General features: G+C 39.1%; 1 protein-coding gene across 4 annotated transcripts in view; it reads left to right on the forward strand.

The window, feature by feature from the left end:
- Nucleotides 1-368: 368 nt before the first annotated feature.
- sema5a (sema domain, seven thrombospondin repeats (type 1 and type 1-like), transmembrane domain (TM) and short cytoplasmic domain, (semaphorin) 5A) overlaps nt 369-20,946 on the forward strand; it is a 173,679-nt gene continuing 153,101 nt past the window's right edge. For 3 of the 4 annotated variants that reach the window (XR_001424644.1, XR_001424643.1, XM_015029807.1), the window contains exon 1: nt 369-460. The gene's annotated coding sequence lies outside the window, so the exon portion shown is untranslated. The remainder of the gene's footprint in view (nt 461-20,946) is intronic. The other variant, XM_015029805.1, reaches the window with a different exon arrangement.

Consider the following 20,946-nt stretch of genomic DNA (forward strand, 5'->3'; position numbering starts at 1 on the left):
CTTGACGATAACCTGGGATCAGTGAATTCACGTTGTTCTGTATAGGGGATGTTGTTGCGGGAAACTTTGCGCAGTAGTTTTTGACTTAAAACCTCTGCAGAACTTTTCAGACAGTCATAGAGCTGGAAAGAACTCCTACGCAGAACATCCTTCTGCTCTCTGCTTGCACTACACACAGCGTGGCATCACCGTGCTCTGGTTGTCATTAAAAATAGACCTCTGCCCTTATGAAACCATTGCCCTGTAGCATCCTGATCTATTTTGTACTCCACAGTCCTCCCTTAGGGCCTTCTAGGAGGAAAAGCACTCCCCTTACTGTTATGGTTAAGGGGAATGGGGAGGGGTGGGGAGTTTTTCCTGCGTCTTTTTGTTAACTTAAGAAAAACATCAAAAAGGAGAGACGGCACAATATGAGGCAAAAACCGATACAAGGGACCATCAAGCAGCTGACTCTCAGGAGGTAATTGTGCAACTGCTCTTTGTTTGGTTCTTTAAAGCCTTTGCTGGTTAAAAATAAAAAAAAAATAAAAAAAAAAAACAGGAGAATTTAAGTTTATTCATTTCTTCTTTTCAGCTCATAACTTTTTTTTCCTTCTTTTAAGTGACTTGTATAAGCATTTCTTAAAGAAATAGGCTCCCATCATTGTAAAAAATGTTTTTTTTATATATATATATATATATATATATATATAAATGTATTGTTATATATTTTTGATGAACAAGAGTTACTGTGGTTTTGACACCATGGGGTCTCGACTGGCATGAGCCCTTAAAAATGTGCCTATCAAATACTCTCCAATACAAGTTTTATTCGCTTATATTTATGCCCAATTCGTGAGTTTACAGAGTTTTATTGTAAAAAAAAAAATATGGCAAACCAAATTGATATTTGACAATAAAATTAGTTAAAAAAAATGTTTTTCATGCATTCAGGCTTAGTAAAAAGATGATCAAATCTTTTGTTGAAAGTCAAAAAATGTTTTGCACTGATAAAAATGGAACTTAATTGATTTTCACTTCTTCCAGAAATGTTAAAATGCAGATTAGATTGGTGTACTGAGTTGCCCAATAAAAAAAAAATACAGCTTGAGAAGATCAGCGGGTACAAACTGGATGTAATAAGTTACCTAGAAATGGTAAAATCCCAGATAGTTGCCTCATTCAGACACAGGAGCAGTTTGTCATTTCGGCTGGGGAACAAATGTGCATAAAGCGAGTATTAGAGCAACATGTCATTGTCATCAGTATAATCCTACAATCACACCAACTCCTCATGTCTTTATCCATCAGTTCCACGAGCTAAATCAAACAACTCCTTGTTTCGTTTAGTCCTAATAATAATATACTAACCAGTATTTTCTTTTCTTTTTTACCCAAAGTGGAATTTCGCACCTTCTCAAAAACCCAGGGTTTTATAGATTTAGCTCAACTTGTTAAAGTAATTGATAAATCATGAGTGTCTATTACAGTCAATAGACACTGTATGTCACCTCAGTTTTTAATGCTGCTGTGATAACTGAGGGCTTTAAGAGTTTCCACTTAACTTTTTAGAAACTACAAAATTATTTTTCTAAAAGATCCATATTCAGTCAAAGAACATAATTAGAAAAAACAAAGAAAGGTTAGGGTTGCTAACTTCAATGTGCATTTGTGTGTCAACTTGCAAGGCAGCAGTGTCACAGAGCAGCTATAGAAATTGTGTTTCTGCCTCCGTGGCTGGACTATAATTTAGCCGGAAGCTTGATTAGGTGTCAGCCTGTCACTCAAACATTCGCGCGCACTCCTGTGTGCTCTTGTCATGCAAACGAATATGAATTGATGGGATGATTGATGCAGATTATCCGGGCGTATTGTTCGCTTGAAAGCGCAAAAAGGTTTAGCATGAAGTTTGTGTCCGTATGGCACGGCAGAATGCTTTCAGTGGCAAAGCTTTTACGGAAAATGTGTAGCGCAGACGAGCAAGAGAAGCAGGAACTCAACAAAGCGCGTGTGGAATTTGTGAGTTATGTTAAGAAGTAACAGAGTCGGAGTAAAAGCACACCTGGAGGCCAAGTGTGGATTATCCCGCCCACCCCACTGGCGTCCCGGGTAGGAAAACTCCAAAGTCATCGTTATAGCTAAGGGTGAAGGGGATCATTAAGTCATTATTTATGTGCTCGCTGCTGTTTTATCACCTCCAGACGCAGTCTCGCAACACAGACACCCACACTCGCAGCCCCAGAAGAATAACCTAATTGTTCGGTTTGGCCCAAGGGCTGGTGTCTAACAGAAAAAGTGCAGACATTAACAGTCTTGGGCAGCTGCAGAAAACATAACCCACCTTATATTTTTTGTTCCAACCTCCTCACTTCCCTTCCTCATTGGGCTTGTTTGCACCTTATTTGGGTTTATTTACACTGTGCTCCCAAGAACCCCCCACACTTGCTGTGGCTTGAGGTATGCAGTAGCAGAGGAAAGAAAGTTTTTACAGGCAATATCCCCTTTCGAATAGTTTGCTGGATGAGCTCAGTTGAAAGCATGCCGCTAACAGAGCACTTTGTGCCTCCGCTCAATCAATTTCCCCGTCTTCCTGTGCAACTTTTTCTTTTCTTTTTTTTCCTGTAACCCGTAAAAAGCATGTTGAGCTTTGTGGGAAACTTGAGCAAGTTGGTTTATTTCACACTGAGCATGTTTTTTTCCGGGGGGTTGGGGACTGCAGAGTGAACCTGAATCATTTTTCGCCTGTTCTTTCATGATATTACCCAGTTGCGGATGATTACAGTCACATTTTAAAGAAAACCGAAAGACTGTCTGGAAACGGAGACACTTAAGTCTTAAAAAGAAAAGTAGACGAGGCATCGGATTGGATTTTAAACAGACCCACTTTGTGTCGCACCTGGAGCTGTGGCTCTTGTGAAAGGCCACTCAGAGTCGGCCCTCTGGACGCTGCAGTCTCAGATGCTTGCGGCGCCGCTGTTTCCCCCCGGTGTTTCCTTTCATTTTACTTTGAAGGTGTCAAGGGGTGTTGCTTTTCCAGCTGCGCCCAGCTATTTCACCTCAAGTCTGTCCTGCTGTTATTTTCATGTCCTGATTCAATTACATCTCTAGGACCGGTCCACCGACACATGACATGAGCACACCGGGGCTACAGAAATGTGAAGAAATTGTCTTTTTTTTTGGCATGTGGGTTGTTATATATATATATATATATATATGGGAATGCCATGGGGTTTCCTTCACAGCCAAGCCACACTTCAACTCCATTCCAACTTCTTTAACTCCAAGGGCTTTTTGAAGTTCTATTAGGCTTGTCTTTCTTTTCCTCTAAAATCCACGTTTTGGTAATCCTCTCCACTGTCCTCCTTACTCATCGCTCCTTTTGTTCCTACCTGACCTGTTTAACACCCCCTCTCCTCTTGAGTACAACCTGCTCCAGTCTCCCGACCACTGCTCACCTTCACCTCATCCAACCTCCACCCATCTTGATCCCTTTCATATTTTCCTCCTCTATTATTTTCATTCTTTCCAGCCCCTCTCCTTCAATCTGCTTTAAGTGACCCTAAACTTGACTTTCTCGCTCCACCTTTCTGAGTCAGTCTCCTTTGAAGAGCAGCTCCGGGTGAGGACGTTCATTCTCTGAGTTTCAGCCTTGCAGCTCAGTGCCTTCAATAAATTACAGGCAGACTGACGTACACAGAAATTCATTTATCATTATAGACATTTACACATTTGCTTCTACCCCTAAGCTGAAAGGAAAGCTGTGTTTGGTGAGTTTGATGGATGCAGGCATCCAGGAAAACTCACAAAAGCATTCAGCTGAAAACTCATAAGCAGTTATACATCATTGTCATGGATGTGTGCACTTAAATCATTCTCCCTTTTTTTCAATCGACTCCAATAGGTCAATCTAAACTTGTTGAATCTTGGCAGAAAGGACTTTGGTTTTCTTACAAGAGGCTTAAAATCAGGGGAAAAAAACTCTTCGGTAGTATTTTACTACACATGTAACATGCATTTCAAAAGTATACATGAGCATGTTGGAGCTTATATGTATCCATGTTTTCAGTTAGCCCAATACATTAAACGTGTAATGTTAAGAGAACAGAGAATCTCCAGTATTCTTACATTTTTAAATAGAAAATGTAACATTCTCAAATGAAATACTAAAAACTCTTCATACAAATTCAAAACTAAAAATGGAGCCATGCTCATGATAGAAGTGGGTCAGGTATACACACTGACAAAAAAAAGGGGGGAGATCACCAGTAAACGGAGACAAGTGGGTCAGGTAGACGGCCGTGCAGACGTGAATATATTTCAAGCAATAGACTGGAGGTGAAACAATCACTCACACATACATCCACACAAGCACACGCAACACATTTAGAGACATCTGTTTTGGGCCTACCATAAAACCCAGATGGACCCCAAGGGGTGGTGTGTCAACAACAGTGGAGACCACACATTAATGCTCGGTGTGCTCCTGAGACTGATTCCTTGGGATTTAGTTCAGTGAGGGGGTATTAACCAAGACCACAACCTGTAATTGCTATCATAATTACACAGGAAGGACTTTCTGAATTAATATATGCCGTAATTCGGGGGAAATTTCATTCAGTCTTAAGAGCTCAATGTCTTGTTAGCCTCTTGAGTGTTGTTAGCGCATGTCTGCGTCTCTGTACGGTCACCCAATGAATATGCATTGTGAGGGGGTAAGCTTACTTTTTTTTTTTCATCTCGGCTGAACCCAAACACAGAATATGAATTAGTTTATTAGAGTTAAAAGTGGTGAGATCTGGCTTTGATGTTGAGCCATCAAAGGTATCACGAAACCACAGTTCAGAGGAGCAGTGTTGCACTGTAAAATATATTTAGCTGTGAGCCGAAATTAGACCCGTCATCGCTACGGACACATGCCTGGCCTTCTTGTGTCTACCTTAATCTGTGGAGCTGGAAAGTTGATTTTGATATATTGTTGTTTCTGTACTCTGAAATTAACTGTGCACGTAAAAAAAAAAACCCCCAAAAAAAACAAAAACAAAAAGAAAGTACACTTAAACAGTCCAAAGTTTTGCTTAGTAATTTGTAATAGGGGGGAAAAAAATAAAAAAAATTACTGAGAGAAGAAATAGGAATGATTGCTCGGGTATGATTTTATACCCATTCAACCACACAAACAATTAAACTTTGATAGGTTCTATGCTCATTTTCCCCAGTGATATGTTTGAATTGTGTTCTACAGTAAGTTTATGTAAGTTTATACGTGCAAAGCTTCTGGCTCAACTTGCATAAAAGCCTCAAGCTTTGAAGACTCGGAGGATTGATACCCGCCCAAATGTGGGATACTTGCAATCAAGAAATTTTGCATTCAATTTGTAGTTCTAAACCACACACCTACAGTTTTGCTCTAGATTTCCGACACATATGTCCCTGTAACAATCAGAGACCATCTGCTTGTTAAAGTGTTTGATCACTCAGCTGTTGTGGTTTCACTCTCCATCCAAAAAGTGTTAACGATATTTCTGCTAAGCATCATTTTACAGCTTTGTGACTTTGTTTTATGTGTGATTTGTCCTGGAACATGGCATGTTTTATCACCCATATTCCTTTTAGGCTTGCAGACAGACAGGATGTGCGTCTTCACACTTCTGTAGCATATAATCTCCTGTGAGCCATCATTTCTTTCTTTTTTTTTTTTTATTTTGAGTGGGAAGTGATGACACACTATGAAAGTGATTTCTGTCTGCTATACGGCTCATTTGGGTCAATTAAGGGAAACTCATTATGTGTTGTCAGTGTTTTGGGGGGCAAAGTGACAAACACCCGGAAGGCTTGCAATTATCTGTCAGTTTGGCATCCTCAGATATTCACAATTGTTTGCAATGTAGAGCCTTAAATTTGATATTTGTAGCTTCTGAAACAAGTGCGGAGATTAACACACACACACACACACACACACACACACACACACACACAAAAAGACAGTCGTCTTGGTTATACGGCTTAATTTTGCATCCTTTCCAAAACATCTTAGAGTAAAAACACACCATGATAAGATCACTTAGGTGATTTTTCTTGTTTGTTAAATTTAGCTTGTGTTGTTTAACGTGTCGAAAGGGGAAAATGTTCATATGAGAATACCTTTTCAAGGCCGTGTAGATGAAATCAACTGCATCTTCATTTGCTCACTGATGCTGTTAAATTAAGTTGTGAGGAATTTTCACAAGGCTTAGTCTCCTTTGGCTTTTTATGAGGAAGTGCTCCTTATTTTGTAGAAAGGCAGGGCTTATTGTCCTCCTGGAGAGGTCGGCTCTCTTTCCGCCATTTAAGCTCGGTCTGAATTAAGCACTAAATTAGTTTTGGCTTTCAGAAAGTAACAAAGGCCCACTTCTGCATGCCTGGCAGTGACAATTAAAGGCAGCGAATTTCAGACTTTTTTCTTGGCTGGTCACTAAGATGACTTGATGAGCTTTACCCATGTCCAAATTCCAGTTACTGTTACCAGGCCCTCTGATGACCACCAGCAGGGAAGGTGAGTGAAGTCTCTTCTTTAAGGACACAACGACTGACCGGGGATTCAAACTGGCCACCCACCAGTTACAGGATGAACTCCTACCATACAGGATGAACCTTAAAGTAGAAGCTTCCTTACGGTTTGGATCTTCTAATGTTGCTTATTGTCTTGCAACGCTCTCAGATACTGCAGTAAGTTAAGTTATCGTTTCTAAAATATTGCATGCAGTAATGGCAGAAAGCATTACACTGACCAACTGACACTGCTCAACAAGCACCTTCATAAATTGTGCTCTTCATGCATCCCTTAGCCTAATTACGTACTTCTGCAGTGATTTCTCAAACTCACCTTTGTGTGTAGTCATGCGTTCTTTGCTTTTTCCTCAAAAACAGAAAATGGAATGCTAAATTAATTCAGCACAGCTCCCTAGTGTTTTTTTTCTTTATCTGCAAAAAAAAAAAAATCCATTGTTAATAAGATATATGGAGTTCCAGCCTTAGTAATATGAGCATAGCACAAAAAGTGTCGTCAGCAGTTTCCATTGCACTGCAAGGAGCCATACGTTCACATTAAAATGCACTCAAAGTCCATTCTGTGGTGCATGATTCACTGTGTTTAATGTAGATGCATCTGGTTGAATATGGTGAATATTGAGCTGATAAATCTGACGCGTGCATCCCTACTGTCAAATTTTGCATTTTGTGAATTTCTTCCTGCACATCTATCTATCTAATGCCGCATGTTGATGTGAAAGGTACTTCACAAAGTTTTCTCTTTAGAATTGGAGCAGTCTTACAGATCCAAAATACTAGTAGTAAAACCTGGTGACTATAATAATAATAATGCAAAATAAGACGAGGTAACACGCTGTGAAGATAAATAAATAATGTTCCAGCACTGCCAATCTAAGCATATGTATTGTGATTTCCAGCTAAGTGAGACAGTGTAAACCTTACATTGCTCACATTATTTCTTTTTTTTTTTTTTTTAATAAATCGTTGTGTTGTTCCTCCCGGCGCACGCAGCTACTGCAGTTAAAAACTTTGCAGTCGCACATGGTCATCTAAAGAGAGTCCAGGTGGACCCTGTTGGTCAGGCACAAATAAATAAAAAAAAACACACACATAGGCTTCATTATCAAGCACATGCCATATTGCCTTTAAAAAATGCTAATGCGATGTTTACTCAGTACGTCAGTGTCTCAAAGCAGAAAAAACTCTCACCAAGCACAAATGACAAAGGTCACAAAGAGTGGGACGCACAGATTATAGAGGAAAGAAGAGAACAGGCATATATCACACCTGATATTGTCACAGCGATATTTACCAATATCATTGCCGTCGCGAGATTTTCTAATATCATGAAGCCCTAATCTGCAATTCCACAGGCTGCATGACTTCACATCGTGACGCACTCTGTGTCGTATCCAAGCTAATCGTATTTTGGCACAAAGCAGAACAAGAGTTTTTGAATTAATAATGATATTTATTCATGTGCGTCAGACTCGCAGTGTTTAGCCCTTAATTGAGTTTTAATTTAGTGCGTCGTATTAATGCTTAAATATCAAAGTTGATATTAAATGGCTCCTTAAGACTGCTGAACAGGCGTGTATCCAGGAAGTGAAAAAGGGCTAAACGGAGGCCAGTGATGATACTAGGGTGTCGCTAAAACAGAAAAACAATCCAGCCGGGGCTGTAATAAACTTTGTAAAAGTGAGCGACTCACAACATGAAGGTCAAAGAAGGACGTAAAGATAAGCACATAAATAATTCTGAATAATGTGTGCCCTTTCTCTTCTTTCCTAAGTTATTGTTAATTAAAAATATTATCTACATAATACTTTCTCATCAAGGGGGATAACTGGGGAAACCTAATCTGAGGTGGTTTATTATATTCATCTGAGCAAAACCTCACACTAGAAAATGTTTTTGCATTTTGTAATAAAATCCCGTTGATGGTTTTTGTTTTGTTTTTTTTAAATATTATTATGTTATAGCGATACTTGCAGTAAAGATACAAGTTTGACCTCAAACCTTTATTATTAGCAATGAACATCAACATCAGTTTACAGCTCACTCTGTCTAGGAAGTTGCTGTAAACCTTTACTCTGGAAGTAAATGTTCAGTGTAACCCTCAAAGTTTATTTTGTAATTGTTAAAATTGCCTCCGTCGCCTCTTGTGTGTGTTAATGACGACTGGACCCTCGTTAGGCCAGCATTTCTGCTGCAGTGTTTTGTCAGCTTGCGCTCTAATTCACTGCTTTTCATGATGATCGAAGAGGAATTTGTTGGAGAAATTTACCTCCACAAAAGGCTTTGTGACAGTAGTTAATGACCACACAGTGAAGGACAAACCTGGTCGTTAGGCTCTAGATCCTGCAAGCATGTGGTTGACGACATCTATTGGTGTGTGTTAGATAATGATGTGTGAGGTCTTAAGGTTCTTTACCTTGCAGCGACGATTCTGGATGTGACTTCTGTGTGTGTCATCCTCAACACTTCATGAATAGAGAGTGATTTGTATCTATCCATCCTTCACAAAAGAAGCACGGTATTAAGTGTAATAGCTATTTTCAAAAGAAGTAATAAATGCATAAGTGGAGGACAGAGATAAGAGGATAAACCGAGGTTATTGAACATGTCAAGGCGTTTGATGAATGTTTTCACCATTTTACAGAAGCAATGCTTAAACAAGCAGCAGCTATTATTTTTTTTTAGAAGAAAATAAGAGCACCGTAACGTGGATGTAGATGCACATCTAGTTCATTTTTAAATGTCTAGCTGTGTCTCGTGGGGGAAGACTGAATTGTACAGAAGTAAATGCAAAGTTACCGTGATAAGATCCCAATCATCCAGTCCATACCAATATAGTAAGAAGGATCCCTTTTCATAGAAACAGTGAAGCTGATTTGTTTAGTTCACCGACATCTTTAGAGGCTGCAAATAAGCTTGGCAGCAGGTCAAGATAAGTGGTTGGAAATCTAAATACTTATTTACTAAGCTTGGGACTTAAAAAAATAATAATAATAATAACAATTGCGTTTTTGTATTGCATAATTGTAAGTTTGATTCCAGCTTCGTCCTGCCACATGTCGATGTGCTCCTGGGCGAGGCACTTAACTCCAAATTGCCTACTGTTTGTGCATAAATGTGCGAATAGGTGAATGTGACTCTAGTGTGAAACACTTTGAGTGGTCAAAATGACTGGAAAAGCTGAGTCCATTTACCATTTCATTCTCTTTACAAGGCCTTTTCCATTGAAAGAGGTAAACTTGCTAGGACTGGTTGTTAAAAGTCCCTTTACAAATCACCACCACACTGGTGTCGAGCATTTTCCACCTGGAACCTCCAATGCAACACATCATCAGTTGTGCTCCCCGGCTCATTGCAATAAATTTGTTCATGTTTCTTTAGGAGCCAACATCTATGTTTATTGTTACATAACAGTACAAAAGGCATTCAGAGCAAATGAAGTCCTTAGGTAGTCAAACTTCTACTTTCTGAGTGCATGACTGCTGAATTCATCATTTGTGTGTCACGTAAGAAAAGCTGTTCCTCCATGGCTCTCCTTCGACAGAAGTTAACTGAAAAACAAAATGAAAATACGCGTTCTGTAGTGAGGTTGAAGTTTTCTCTTTCATACAGCTGCCCGGGGCTAGGGTTACTGGTCGGTTCCGAGAGTGGCTAGAAATCTCTGGTGTCTCTATTTTTGAGAAGGCAAACTGTCAAAGTGGACTAGTCCATTCAGCTCTCGATGAAACACAACCCTTCATATAGCTCAGTGGCACAGAGTAAAAGAAAGAAAGAGAGTAAGGTAAGAGGGAGATGAGTTTCTTGCTTCGTCTAGCAGAGACATGATCGCATCGGATGCCTGCAGGCTCCGTCTCCGATTCTGCTCCTCTGTTGTTCCAGCTCACCCTCGGGAGACGAGTTCAGAGAGGCGGAGACCTGGGCAGGCAGGCGCATGCATCGCACAAACACACAACGGCTACCTCTGCTTTATCCTTTCTGTGTGGAAAAAGCTGCTGCCATTTTAGTGCTGCTTGTGCGCATCTGTGATTTTTAACAGGACAGATACAAAGGCCAGCCCTCTCTCACACACACACACAGAGTTGGGTAATTAATTGGTTCCAGAGGAACCAAGTACTAATTTACTATCACTTGGGCCACGTTTCTTCAGATGCAGCAATATGACTAATCTCAAGGCAGCTTCCTTATGGCTTCCTCTTCGTAGGTCCCTGATGTGAATCAAAGTGCATGTGTATTTTGTGTTTTTCTATTTTTTTTTTTTTCAGCCGGATAGGTTCATGTTGCTGTCTTCAGCTTTATAATTAGTGTGTTGTAGAAGCTGGCAGTCCATGTAGGATTGGATGTTTTGATTGCAACAAATATGCATTTCAGTTTGAAAAGAAGCTTTAACATATAACATGTTTATTTATCAACATTTTATCAATGTGATGAAAATAGATTGCACGGTATTTGTTTTTTGTTTTTTTTTTAAAAACCAATCAATTTAAACAATTGAAGATATATATATTTTAAAATTTTGCTGCAAAAAAAAATGGAAACGTTACCCCCTCTTCCTTTCATCTTTTTTTTTTTTGATGCGTTCACTCTTGATAAAACACATAATGGTTGTTTTCGCAACCGTCTTTGATACTAATTATTTCCCACTGAAGGGACAGATCTAACTGTGCTTGCTTCCTTGGTTTATTTAATGACTGCATTCTGCTGAGGTTACACATGTTAAAAAAAGGCAATAGGAAACAATGCAAATTACAGTTGGCTTTGCTGCTTTCGTTCCTCTGCATACTCTGCTAATGAGAACACATTAGCATGCTTTGTTCCACGGAGGATGCAAGTTTCAAAACTAGATAATTCATGATGTGATTCGGGTCTGAACGTGATAAATAATGTCAAGCGACTGGTGGAAAAACAAAGCTGATTTGAGATGGGCTCAGCAAGTCATGGTAGACCAGACCTTTTGCCTTTAAAGCGTATTGTACGGCAACTACATCAGGAGATGTGGCGGCACTACAAAGAATATGTTAGAGTAGATGGGCGTGTATGCATTTTATTTGTGCAAAAACTCAAAGATTAACTCCTTCAAAAACTGAAAATTATTTGAAAAAGCAAGCAGGAGCTTTTTGCCAATAGCTTAGCTGCTTTCTAATTCTTACAGTAATCATAGGAAACTTTAGATCCTTCTGTGAGCGCCCGAGAGCTGATCGTTTAGTGTTTGTCAATCAGGCTTGGCTTGTACACCAGCGTGCTTTAAATTCTGCTTAAACGCAGTACAGGAATACGCTATTTATTCGGTAGGGATAAGTTTAGTATTTCATTTGCACATTTGTCCAAGAAACTCTGACTGTTAAAAACTGTTAAAAAAACAAATACCTGCTGATTATTCACAGTTAGCGCGACCGAAGGGACACAGCCGTGCCTGCGTAATCTGGAAAAGATTTCATCCATCATTCCTCAAGTCATACTGTGGTCATTGCGAAAGCTTATGATTGATTGCGATATTAGTAATCGGATGATTTGAAACTGCAGTCTCCTTCAGTCAAAAAAAAAAAAAAAACACATCTGTGCTCTGTGATTTCATACTTTCAGCTGAACACGAAGAATTTACCCTTGGGTGACTGTAATTTTCTTTTCAGTTGTAGTCAGGCAAAAGTCAAGGTAGCATTTTCGTGACCTTTTGTCAGTGCAGATCAATGAGTTGGGACTGTGGTTAGTTGGTAGCCTTGATGTTGGAGGGGCAGTGACCCCATTTTCTTTCCTTCCCTTCCCATTTTTTTTTTGGGGTTTTTTTTTTTTTTTTTTTCTGAATGCAAAGACTTTGCATGCGTTCACAGCTGTAGACACAGATAGTATAATTTTGCGCCCAGCGAGACAGCTGACTTCCCATTAACCAACCATGTAATTAAAGCATTAAAAGTGTCACCGTTCCCCCATGAAAAGACTTCATGCTTTTTATCAGAACAATTACGGATTCATTTGCAGGTTTGTGTTTGTTTCACGTATGGAGAATTATTTCTCTGAGTCTTGAAGAGAGAATTAGTTGAAAGAGCTCCTCTTTATGTGGATCAGCCTCAGTAATCAAGTAACAGACAGAACAAAGGCTCTGAGGTGTGAGAAATACTCGATGCCAGTGCAATACTGCAGTGGATAGAAATTGGGAAAATGACATGAAATTGTCAAAATTCCTCAGGGCAATTGCATTTATTGTTCACATTCTTGTATGGGCCTACAGATTATATATATATATATATATATATATATATATATATATATATATATAATGTGTCGGCTTAAAACCCATCCAGCCCTGAGTGAGATATAGTCTTGAGACCGTAGTGACAAACTCCGGGTTGTGTCACTTAGGTTTAAAAGACTAACGCTGCTCTGTAGTTGTGACAACTTGTTCCCTGCGAACACCATTTTCTTGACACTTTGAGTAGCTCAGACAGTCGCCTCGGGGTCTGGACGATGTGTCAGAGCCACCGTCTCAGCAGCCTATCAGTGCCAGGGTCAGACACAGATTTTTATTCTTTTATTTATTTATTTATTTATTTATATTTTTGATGGATCGTTTTACACAGACATCTCTCAGCAACGGCAGCAGACAGGTCATCGTAAATTAGACAAGTTCAGAGGATTGTGAATGATGATAATTGGTGCAGCAATGGAGAGTGTGTGCCCTGTATATAGATCCTTTTTTTTTCTATTATAGGAAGCTGATCTGTATTTTATCATCTGCTTCTTTAATGCAATGCTTTTATATTAAATACTTATGCAGCTCTCCTTTACGCAAATTCTTAAAGGTCTTTGCTATTTTCTTCTTGTCTTTCCTTTGATGCGCCGTAAAGCACTGCATTGCCTCGCGAAAAAATGGGCTGGAAAAATAAACTTCCCCTGCTTCATTATATTACTGATCTTTGTCTTTCTTGTTTTCTTCTAATTTCCACAGTTTTTCTTCAATTACACGCAATGAATTGAACGTCATTCTATATCATTTTAAGTCCCTTTCAGTTGAGCACAGTGGTGGTGAAATAAAATAAAACGGTGATTAAGATGAGAGCTGTGATAACGGGAGGGAAGTGAGGGTAAAGGTATGGAGAACTGAATCTCTAATGCAGCATAGAGGAGGAAAAAGCAGTGTGCATTATTCTTTAAAAGGAGAAAAAGTGCTGATCACTTTCAAGAGTGTTTTTATTACGCTTTTAACCTTAAATTAATGTAAATTGTAACTTATAGTACAATGTTGCAGCCTGACATAAACCGATCTGTTGTCATAGGCTTTGCTTCGTTCAGAGGGTCTGGACTCTTCGCCATTGAGAACTGATTGCTTGCCAGAGTCGCTAATGTTTGACTGTGACGTATGTATTGTGCCAGTTTGATGCCGTGGAGATAAATGGAAATTGTGTGTTCTGTAAGCAAACAACCTCCACTGCAATTAGAGAAGTGCCATAAATAAATCTGAGAAATCAAACTCTATGAGAGAAATCCCAGACGGAGCCCTGATGGGAGATGAGAATCGAGCAAATTTGCATAGAAAGGCGTTAGCCAGGCTATGAGAATGTTGCCTTCAGACAAGGAAATGTTCCAAACCATCCACAACTTTTCTTTTGTTTAAGTTTATATAATCTATTTAAGACATAAAAACAATCTAGTTGTTTTTTCTGGTATCATAATGAAACCATAAAGGGTTAAACATAGATGGTGTTTGTGTCTCGCGATGCTTTATTTATCTAAGTATAGTAGAAAGGAAAATCACCATACTGCTTTCTTATTAAAAAGAATATTACTCAACAGCAGGAATCAAACCACAAACATTAAATGCAGCCTGCACTTGGTTGTGATCTGAGTTTGCTCTACCATGACTTCAAGCCGGAATTGAACTGCGTTGGCTGTGAACTCGAGAATTTGCCTTTCTAGATTTTACATTGTGCTTTTGAACCACATGTCCGCTTAAATTGCCTACAGTAATCACAAAGGGAGCAAAATTGACTAGATCTGACCCAGTTAGAGCTAGAACTGCCGTCAAATATTTTTGAGTTTTGCGCTGGAAGAATTTTGCTCTCGCGATGAATGATGTCACTCACACTTCTAAATTGGATTTTAATGCAGCCTGTCTCGTGCGGAGTTGGAGTTGCATATATAGATTTGCAGACTGTGTGATGAAAGCATGTGCTCCAGTGCTAAATGAACTATCTTTGGTAGACAGGGTGGGACTTGGTTGAAATTGCTGGGTGTGCTTTTGAGAAACACAGCTGGGTGAGTCGGTGTATTTTTATGTGTTTATGTGATTCAGTGAGTGTGTGTGACTGTGTGTGATCTATGTCCCAGATTTATCTGGACCCAAGCTATGGTTGTGGTCAGACTTGTCACTGAGGCTGCTTCCAAAAATACAGCACAAGGAATTTTGTATAGTTTGGGAATTATTGTGCTCCTTCAACTGAAAAACAAAAAAAAAGCCCAAAGAGGACAAACTGAGATAGGGTAATATTACCCTAAATTGACCTCAAGACAGTGTGTTGAAGTTTTATTACACGTTTTAGGAAACAAACAAACACTTCTGTAATTAAGTAAGAGAGCCAGGGATAAAACTGATCACCGGCAGAAAAGTTTTGCTTCAGATCCTCAGGGTCTGGGGTTTATTAAACTTCTCTTTTTCCTCCATTTGTTGAAAAAGAAAGTTAACAGAATCCATCCTCTTTCTTTCTTTGAACGGTAAGTAGTAAGTAAGGTTGATTTATGTCTCTTCACAGTCAAAAACCACACATTGCTTCAGGAATCCAAAAAACTTAGCAAAAACTTAAAAATCAAGTCGTGAGGTCATTAAAGATTTAAGATAAAAGGAAAATAAACAGTTGCTTTTTAAAATGTTAGACAGTCACAAGTACGGGGTTTAACGATCTGTCTCCTTTAGTCGTTAAACTGACTCCCTGAAACAACAACTTCTGGCCAAGATAATCTCAGACTGCAAGAGAAAATGCAAAATCCTGATAGGTCAAATCCGGTATGAGACACGACCTTGTTGGCAAAAACCTCCTTGTCTGCAAAAGCGTGAGTGAAACTATTGAGCCTTTTTTCTTGTTCTATTAATCAATATAGCAAAGGATGGTAACACTGAGTCAAAGTAGCTGTGACAACGATTACCTGCAAAATCACTTTCTAGGAGAAAGGAAGATTAATGAGGATATGAGCAAGAGTCATAATGAGGATGTGAGCAACAAGAGGGACAGCACAAACACAGCTATACGTAGCACAGCACAAGACGGATGGGGGAGTCTGATTTTATACCTTGTTGAGTCTGAATTTTTTTGGTGAACAAAGAAAATTGTGTGTGAAACACAGTATAAGAAAACAATACAGGCAAGGTTCACTGCTATAGGGGACTATGGAATAAGAAGTATAGGAATAATCTGAACTTTACTTGAACATCAATCAAATTTATCTTTGTTAGATTTTAAAAATCAAAACAAAACTATGATGAATGACATTTATTTCAAAGAGTTGCTTCACAATGGTGCAATGTTACCAAGAGGCAGCATTCAGGAGAAAATTTATTTTTTTTAATTTTGAATTTAAAATGGCATGAAGTGTTCGTCATTGAAACTATCCCACCATTTATATTTGTATTTATAAAATGGAATGTCAACATAAGAAAAGAAACATATTCATCAATATGATGCAGCATTTCTAACTAGCAATGAACCTTAAAAATAAGTAAGGATGATCAACATTTCCTTGAATAATATTGTTTTATCGCTTATTCTCGGCATGTACTTCAGTTGGATGAAGGACAGGAATGAGTAGTCACTAGAGAAAAAGCTCAACTAAGAATCACATTGTAAAATACATTCTGGTACTGAGAAAAAGAAAGACATAGAAAGGGAAAGGCCGTACATGTGCACCTTTGATTTGTGCCCCAAAGGCCACTCTGTGCACTGCAGATAAGGTTTTGAAACAAACAAGCCATCAGATCCGGATACACTTTTCAATTCCGCTTTTTTAGAGACGCAAACATTTCTTCCCTCGGAACGAATCTGCCCTCTGATCTGGGGGGTTACCGAGCGGAAATGGTCCTGCTGGGTGGCGATGAGCCTTTGATGACAAAGTCATCACTCCACTCAGCTCCACTGAGCCTTTCTGACACCCGACAGACTAAGGTGCACTAAAGGCATAAACATTGAGGGGAGAAGGTCAATGAAAGGTAGACAGTGAGGGATGAGGGACAGATAACATTAATAGACCGAAAGATTTCACCACATGGCACAGAATTAGTTCTTGCGAACGTGAGAAGAGCACAAAAAAAAAAAAATCAGACTTCTCTGTCAATCTTGTGGTGTTTTATGCTGCAGTCAGGCACCTCAGCTGCCTCTCTGTAAGTGAGACAACTGCTGTGTTCCTCTGCTGGATTTTATTTTTATTTTTTTGGTAGCCAGTGGCCATCTAACTCAGCCGGACAGTTGACTTGACCAATATTTTATAAATGCGTTTTAGGTATAAATAATTGGAAAAAAAATGTAACATCTGGAATTTTATATATTCATGTCCTTTATCTGATAAAAATTTATATGAAAATAATTTTATAAATCATAACAGCGAGACAAAATAAGCATTAACTTGCCTGTAAACACCTTATCAGCTGCAGCCCAAACACACCACCTTGTGTGAAGCAGATCGTGTCTTTGTGTGTTCTGGTCTCGACCAAAGTCTGGATGAATTTCATGATCTGTCTGGCCACAGAGAAAATGCAGGAAGAGGGGAAAAAGCATCTATCAGCACTGTGGTGTGACCCCCATCTCACACTCCCCTGACTGTGTTTGGACAGATGGATCATCGCTGCATCACTCACACTTGACAATTGTGGTTGTTGCATGGGAGCCTGGTACGTGTGTGTGTGTGTGTGTGTGTGTGTGTGTGTGTGTGTGTGTGTGCGCGCACGCGTGTCCATTTACGTTTTGTGACGAATACAAAGGCAGGATTTAGTGTATTTGTGAGCCTATTCATTATGTATGGTACAATTCAACCATCACGAAGTCCCTCTAAGACAAAATCAATAGCGGTGTTGATATGATCCTCTCTCCACTCGTTACTGCAGGTAGAATTCGATAGATTAGTTAACTGACACCCCCCCTCTTTGACCTGGGAGTGTGAACTGTGTTGCGCTGTGCATTTAAAACGAAATTTGTCATGATTTGATGCTACTGAAATGTCTTTTGAAAGGAATTAATTTCAAGGCTGTCGAGCTCAAAAAAGACAAATTTACAAAACATAAAGACTTCGATTCGGGTCTTAACATTCACAGAGACGGTGGAAGAATTTGATACACTTATACGCAATGCTACTAGTGACTTCAAGATTAGGGAAACTAGCTTGCGCTTTCAAGTGAGAGTAAATGCTCACTGGGCACTTGGTTCAGTCTGAGCTTAAAATAAAATGCCAAAATGCTCAGAAAAACATTGTTATTGGAAGGATTTGAGATGTGTGAGTCGCTTTGTGCGAGCGATGCTGCACACAGAAGCTTTGAGCTCTTTCTTCCTGGAAAGGAAGCACCTTTCAACCACTTCAAACATCGTGCAGGCTCAGGAAAAGCTGCAGCAGGACAGCACAGGCGAGACAGAATGCATGTACCAGTAACATGGGAGCCTCTTGCAAAACAGTGAGAAGCATCTGGCAGGATGCCTCATGTTGGTAAATGAAATGTGCTTCCAGTGACTCTCCTCCATATTTGTGGCAAAAACTCTGTATTATGCCAGAGTTTGGACTCTATAAGATTCCCCCCCCCCCATATCTGTATGTGAATGTTTTAATATTCTAAAACCAAGTGTTGGTCTGTACAAAAAATATATTGTCATTCTGTGGGTATGCCAAAGTTTAATTAGAATCCAACCTGTCGTGAATATCCAGTTTCCATACCAATACAATATTCTACCTGCTTGGCTGGATTCTCACACCCGTCACAGTTGAAAGCGTCTGCTTGGGATCGCAAAGAGATCTGGAAGCAATGTGAAGCGTGAGAAGCCACTGGATATTGTCATTGCAGAATTCAACAATTGTATCCATAAAAAAAAACAAAACAAAAAAAACATTTATTTCTAATATCATGCAGCCCTAGTTGGTATTATGCAGAATTAGTGCCAACTTTTCACACTGCATTCCGATTTTTTTTTTTTTTTCTGGTGTGCCTACAAGCGGGAAATTTGAACTTGCATATTTCATTAGAGTATGTGAATTTAAATCAATAGCTTAAGTGATACAATTATATTTGAAGGCCAAACATTAAAAGTTAAAAGAAAGGAAAAGACTAGAGTTTTTGGTAAAAGTTTTCAGGAAAATGAATGGAATGAACCCAGTGGATTAGGTGTGTTAGGAGGAAGCATGGAACATGTATGCAATGCTGGGGTTTTGGTTCAATTTACTAATTTACTAGGGTTTTCATTTACTAATAAACAGACATTTGTCAAAAACTCATAAATTTAGCGGTTGGCTATGGATTTGTTTTTCACTGAAGACATGATTTAACTGCATAGGCACTTCTTGTCCCCATGCAGCCCTCACTCCACCTTTGACCCGCAGGCCATTTTGTCCGTCTTCTATCATTACCTCTGGTTGGATACAGTCCTAATAACCTCTATAGCGAAAAGGAAGGGCAGTTGTAGGTATTCTGCAAAGTGTAACCCGAGGGCTGAAACAATGACAGCCTCTCCAGCTGCTGTTTCAGGAACAGTCATCAATCAAAGGGAAACGGGAGCATCAGGATTCTGCTGGTGCAGCAATAAGAAACCAATACCCACATAAAATTCTGTAGAAATCTCACCTCCTGGGTGCAGCGGTGGTGCAGGGGTAAAGCATGCGACCCACGTACAGGGCGTCACAGGTTCAAGTCCCAGCTTGTTGACCTTTCCCCTTGCTCTCAACCTCCCTTCCTGTCAGATCCTTGTCAAATAAGGGCCTCTAAAACCAAGAAAATCTTTAAAAGCATATCTAATTAAGAAATTCTTTCTTCTTTCAAAGTTGAACTGAACTGCTGTACATTCATATTAAATAAATTAGAATATGATTCCAAAGCTTTTGTTAGATTTAAAGTACCTGTTGAAAATAACGACCATTTATATGGTACATTTACTACCACCAGGTATTAAATATGCTTTTCATTAGGCCCACATTTCTTTATTAAATATATTTTTTATTGCTCTGGTAATCTTAAATGTCATGTTTTCATTAGCTGCGGAGCGTAAAGTCATAATTCACAACCGTATAGTTGTGCAATGAATCTAATGTGTTTACCTTAGTGAACTGATTTATTGAAATTAATTAGCTTTTCAAAAATACTCCACTGTATTGAAAATGACTGTACATGACAACACCCTTGGCTATGTAATTGTTTTTATGTGTGGCTTGTGGCACTGCCGATCTGTGCCTTGGCTGTATGTGGATGTTATCCATCAAAAAAAAAAAAAAAAAAAGTCCCTGGGTGATATCACAGTGTTTGCCGTGAATGTGTCCATGTGTGTTCACATGTGAGAAAGTGAGCAGAAGTAAGACAAAACGGAGGCCTGTTCAAATTCCCCGGAGACGATTTAGCGTTAAATCGCCAAACGGCACAGAAATCTCTCTCTGTTCTTTCCCACAGGACTGGATGGAGGCGTGTGGTGAGTTAAAACAAGAGGATGCACCAGATGTCTCTGTATGGCAATGATGCAACAAGTCAGATGATTCATTGTGTAACTGTTGCAGTTTGTGTTGTGTTGCTTACATTACAAAATATGATGCAAACACATATGAGCGCATAAATCATGCCATCCGTGGGTCTCCCAAAGGCTTGTTTTTGAAATGTATGACTTATAAAAGGCCTTTAGATGTCTTAGTTGTTTCCCCCTATGATGTTCTTTTTCCTTTTTCTGTTTCTTATGCCAGTGCTGGGAAGCAAAAAAAAAAAAAAAAAAAGGAGAGACAGATGGGAGGGACGAAGATGTTTCTGTCTAAATTCTGAAAATATTTGTCTTTAATTTCAGTTATTTTTTCTTTACTGACAGTTTGTTACTTTAAATTGTCACATTTGCAATAGTTTAATGAAATCAGATGAGTTTGTGAGTGGGTTGTAATTGGTTTGATGGACCCTGTAAATTGTGATCCTTCAGCTGGTAAAATTCTTAAGTGTGTCACCTTAAGTCTTTCAGTTGTGGAAAAAAAAAAAAAAAAAAAAAAAAAGCTGAAACCAGTGTGTTATTGTGAATACTAAGATTTTAATTATCATGTGAAGGAATTTTTGAGAATTGGGACTGCTGTGTAAATTGCAATACTTTGTATACTTACTTGTGATAAAATAACCAACGAGGAAGGCCTAAATATAAATATGATATCATAAACATGGGCGTAGGTTTGGGTAGGGACGGTAGGGACATGTCCCGACCAATATTCACGGGATATGAAAAAGTC

This window comes from Poecilia latipinna, unplaced genomic scaffold (genome assembly GCF_001443285.1).
Source record: "Poecilia latipinna isolate Pla-1442-1.1 unplaced genomic scaffold, P_latipinna-1.0 Scaffold164, whole genome shotgun sequence".
Classification (NCBI taxonomy): Eukaryota; Metazoa; Chordata; class Actinopteri; order Cyprinodontiformes; family Poeciliidae; genus Poecilia; species Poecilia latipinna.